This window comes from Callithrix jacchus, chromosome 9 (assembly GCF_049354715.1).
Source record: "Callithrix jacchus isolate 240 chromosome 9, calJac240_pri, whole genome shotgun sequence".
In the NCBI taxonomy this organism is placed as follows: Eukaryota; Metazoa; Chordata; class Mammalia; order Primates; family Cebidae; genus Callithrix; species Callithrix jacchus.
This window is the reverse complement of record NC_133510.1, coordinates 92,707,501-92,712,725: the sequence shown is the minus strand read 5'-3', so window position 1 is coordinate 92,712,725 and position 5,225 is coordinate 92,707,501. Positions and strand designations below refer to the sequence as shown.

The 5,225-nt window shown below is 37.1% G+C and overlaps 1 long non-coding RNA gene across 1 annotated transcript in view; it reads left to right on the top strand.

Moving 5' to 3' along the window:
• Positions 1–240: 240 nt before the first annotated feature.
• Positions 241–5,225, top strand: part of LOC118144289 (uncharacterized) — a 25,125-nt gene continuing 20,140 nt past the window's right edge. Inside the window, exons 1-2 of the long non-coding RNA XR_004728944.2 lie at positions 241–308; positions 620–698. This is a non-coding gene — a long non-coding RNA (uncharacterized LOC118144289). The remainder of the gene's footprint in view (positions 309–619; positions 699–5,225) is intronic.

The window sequence follows — 5,225 nt, the reverse complement described above, 5'->3', positions numbered from 1 at the left end:
AATAAATTCTCACAATAAGTTCAACATGGTTAGTTTTTCTCCAACGTTATAATGATTTTCTAATTCCTTAAAATGGCACTAAATGAAGCAATTGGCTTTGGAGGGCTGTTTGTGATTGTTGATAAATATCTATCTTTAAAATTCAAATCACCTTCATTGTTGTGAGACACACAGTGGAACAGAGAAATCAAGACATCTCATCTCTTACAAGATTAAGAATCTACTCAATGATTTTTTTCTAGATTTAAACAACAGCATCCAGTCTCCCATCTCGATTTCTGTCTGGCCTATGTTCATTGAGTAGAATGGTGAGCAGCACTTCTCACACTTCTATTATCACTATTTTTTAGAATATACATAAGTTAAAGCATATTGCAATACCATATAAACAAGTATATATGACTATGAAATGTAGGATTACAACCCAATAGCTTGTGAGTTGCCTAAAATGAACATCAATTTCCATCTGGATCAGGAAAGGGCAATAAGTAATTCACAAATAAAGGATTGCTTAGAGGTCTACCATGAATGACAATCATTTATTAGGAGAAGATAACTAACAAAGAGCATCCCCCTCTGTCAAGTGTTGTAAATGTCTTATCTCTTTTAACCCTCAAAGGAACAGAATGAAGTAACTTTGTTAACCTTAATGATCAAAAATGGAAATAATTCAGGAACTTCTTAAGATCATGCAGCTGGTAAGTGGTGGAGCCAAGATTTGAACCCAGGTTTGTATGACTCTGAAATTTATGTTCTTGTGATGACCAAATTCTATTTCCTAATAAGACAGCACAGCTAAAGCTACACGAAATTCCCTTTTTATATATAGCCATAGGACAAATCTCTACCTGGTGTCTGGCCAATAATAACTTAGTGAGAGCCTCCTAAGAAACTGGTATGTTTGCGTTTGAGGTCTCCTCTGAACGTGTCTTCTTATTTTAGCATTTCTGTTGCAGCATCAAATTTCTGGCTCACCTCTTACAAGGTTAAGAATTTACTCAATGAATTTTTTTTGTTCAGACCTCACTCTTGCCTTCATATTAATTTTTCTTTCATTCTGTGCTTTGTCCCATTTTTACGTGCAATTATTATAGTTTAGTTTATTGCATTGCCATGAAGTAATTGCTTTAAATTCTATCTATAATAAGTCACGATACAAAGAATTAAATAAAAATCTAAATATAAAATTATTCATAATTAGAACATGAACTTTAAGAATGAGGCATTAACTTAAAATTAATAAACTCATAAACTATAGAAATGTATTTAGTAACATAATTATACGCATTAGCTTTTTATTGTTGCTGATATTAACCAAAGCATTTCCTGTTATGTGTAAGAAAATGGAGAACTATGAAGAAGGAAGATTTTGCCAATAAAGGAATGGGTATTCTTTTTTTTTTCTTGATAACCAGTCACATGTGCTATTTGTGAGATATTACATGAGGCCTGTGGTTAAAAAGATGAGTAAGACATATTCCCTGTAATCCCAGATACTTGGGAGGCTGAGGCATGGGAATCACTTGAATATGGGAGGCAGAAGTTGTGAGCCAAGATTACATACACCACTGTGCTCCAGTTTGGGCCAGAGTGATTTCTGTCTGAAAAAAAAAAAGACATATTTTTATATTCCATAGATGTATATGTTTTTAAATCAACTATACATTGTCACAAATCAAAAATTTTTTAAAAATTAAAACTATATTTCCTAGCATTAGTTATAGAGAATTGCCATAAAGTGTGATTTGTGCTGGAAAGGAGCCATAGAAAAGACATGCTGAAGTAAGGCAGTAAAATGTCTGAAAGCTGGCCCTGGTGCAGTGGCTCATACCCTTAAACAGCACTTTGGGAAGCCGAGGCAGGTGCATCTCTTGAGGTCAGGGGTTTGAGACCAGCCTGGTCACACTGAAACCCTGTCTCCACTAAAAATATAAAAATTAGCTGGGCATGGTGGTGTGCTCCTGTAATCCAGCAACTAAGGAGGCTAAGGCAGGAGAATTGCTTGAACCCGGGAGGTGGAGGTTGCAGTGAACCGAGAATGTGTCACTGTATTTTAGCCTGGGTGACAGAGTGAGACCTTGTCTCAAAAAAGAAAAAGAAAAGAAAAATGACTGAAAGCTTAACTTGTAAAGTGAGACAGACCTGGATTTGAAGTAAATTCATCACTGTATTATTTTCCTAGGTCTGCTGTAACAGATTACCGTACTGGGTGGCTTGAAAATATAGAAATTTATTTTCTCATAGTTCTGGAGGCCAGACATTTGAAATGAAGTTGTCAGCAAGGTTGGTTCCTTCTGGAGGTTCTGAGGGAGAATCTGTTTCATGCGTCTCTCCTAATTTCTGACAACTTTTAGCAATCCTGATGTTCCTTGGCTTGTGGCTGCTTCACTCCAATCCCTGCCTCCATTGTCACACGGCCCTTGTCCCTTTGTGTCTTTATCTTCACATAACCTTCTTATAAGTACGCCAGTCATTGGTCTTAGGGCCCACTCTCATTCAGCATGACCTCATTTTAGCCAATTTCAACAGCAAAGACCCTGTTTCTAAATAAGGTCATGTTCTGAGGTTCTAAGTTGACATGAATTTTGAGGCACACTATTCAACACAGTACATTCTTATGCTAGTTATATGAGTTTAATCAATAACTTCACATCTCTGTACCTTATCTATAAAATGGAGATGATAATAGTAGCTAACATATAAGTTTTGGGAATATTTCATTAAAACATGTAAAATATTTAGGGTACTGCTTGACACATAATAATTGCTAAATAAATGCTGATTATAATCATAGTTTTGAGAACAATAGTCTTTCTTATAACAATAATGCTTTATTAACCAGTGTCTGAAAAGTATGTTCATTTTATTTTCTAAAGTCTGTGGTATCTGTCCAGCTGAATAGCCTAGGTTAATTCTGAAACTTTGCAGTGGAAAAATATATAGGCTAGCAAGAACTCTCTGAGGACTGTTGGTGTCCCAAGTATTTTACAATTATAAGGATTGTATATGTGAAAGTCACACTCCAAAAATGTGTGCACTGGGAAACTGACCACTTAAATTTGATCTTTAAAAAGTGTACAACTATCTTCAACTTTTCTAGTGAACTTATTTAATTAAGCAGTGACTCTTTTTGGTCAGTGTGATAAAGTTAATTCCCATCTTCATGGTGCTTATCTTCTAGTGGAGAAACAAAATAACCTATGAGTAAACCCATTATATCTGGTAGTAATATGTTGTGAGGGGAATAAAAACAGGGAAGGGAGGAGAGATCCAAGATGGCTGATTACTAGCAGCTCAGGATTGCAGCTCCCAGTGAAAGTGCAGAGAATGAGAGGACGCCACACTTTCAGAAGAATTTTTGTTGCTTAAGGACCAGGAGATTCCCAGTGGAAGAGCCCCATGGGTCACCAGCGCGACTCTTGTGGCTGGTGCGGTGGTTCTTCCTGCAGAGTAAATGTGACTGGGTCCCCTTTTGGTCGACATTTGGAGCTCCAGGAAGGCAGAGTTGCCTGCTCAGCTGATTGAAAAAGGGACTCAAGAAGGAAGCCAGTCCAGAGGTTCCCGGGCAGAAAAGCACCATGAATCTTAACGCCGCTGTTTTAGCTGGTGGAGTGGGTTGCTCAGATTCCAGCGCTGGGAATCAACAAGTTGGACGTCCACTCAGAGACCTAATTAGAAATTCGGTAATTACAAACATGACAGGTGGATAAATTTACAGTGATGGGAAGAAACCAGTAAAATGGCTGAGAATACCCAAAATCAGAATGCCTCTCTCTCTACAGGGGATCACAGTTCCTCATAAACAAGGGAACAAGACCTGGTGGAGAACGAGTGCATTCCATTAACAGAATTAGGCTTCAGAAAGTGGATAATAAGAAACTTCTGTGAGTTAAAAGAACATGTTCTGGCCCAATGTAAAGAAACTAAGAACCTTGAAAAAGGGTCTGATGAAATCCTAACGAGAATAGACAATTTAGAGAGGAATATATGTGAATTAATGGAACTGAAGAATACAATAAAAGAACTCTGGGAAGTATGCACAGGTTTTAACAGCCGAATTGATCACGCAGAAGAAAGCAGAGGTGGAAGACCAACTTAATGAAATGAAAGAAGACAAGATTAGAGAAGAAAGAGTAAAAAGGAATGAGCAAAATCTCCAAGAAATATGGGACTATGTGAAAAGACCTAATTTACATTTGATAGGTGTACCAGAATGTCATGAAGAGAATGAATCCAAGCTGGAAAATATTCTTCAGGATATTATTCAGGGAAACTTTCCTAACCTAGTAAGGCAGGTCAACACTCAACTCCAAGTAATACAGAGAACACCACAAAGATATTCCTCAAGTAGAGCAACCCCAAGACACATAATCATTAGATTCACCAGGGTTGAAATAAAGGAGAAAATTCTAAGGGCAGCTAGAGAGAAAGGTCAGGTTACCCATAAAGGGAAGCCTATCAGACTCACAGCAGATCTCTCAGCATAAACCCTACAAACTAGAAGAGAGTGGGGGTCAATATTCAATATCCTCAAAGGAAAGAATTTTCAACCCAGAATCTCATATCCAGCCAAATTAAGCTTCATAAATGAAGGAAAAATAAAATTTTTTGCGAACAAGCAAGCACTCAGAGATTTCATCACCACCAGGCTTGCTTTACAAGAGTTTCTGAAAGAAGCACTATACACCAAAAGAACAACCAGTATCAGTCATCCGAAAAACTTACCAAAAGGTAAAGAGTATCTCCATAATGAAGAATCTATATCAACTAATGGGCAAAATAGCCAGCTAGCATTAAACGACAATATTAAACTCACAAATATCAATATTAATGCTAAATTTAAAAGGATTAAATGCCCCAATCAAAGACACAGACAGGAAAATTGAATAAAAAGTCAAAACCCATGGGTATGCTGTATCCAGATCCATCTCATAAGCAAGGACACACAAAGACTCAAAACAAAGGGTTGGTGGAAGACCTATCAATCAAATGGAGAGTGGGGGGTGGGGGGGACATGAGTTGTAACTTTCATCTCTGACAAAATAGACTTTAATAGTAACAAAGACTAAAAGAAACAAAAAAGGATATTGCATAATGGTAAAAGGATCAATGCAACAACAGGAGTCAATGAACATAAATATATATGCACCCAATATAGGAACACCCAGATACATAAGACAAGTTCTTAATGACTTATAAAGAGACTTGGACTTCCGAACAGTAAT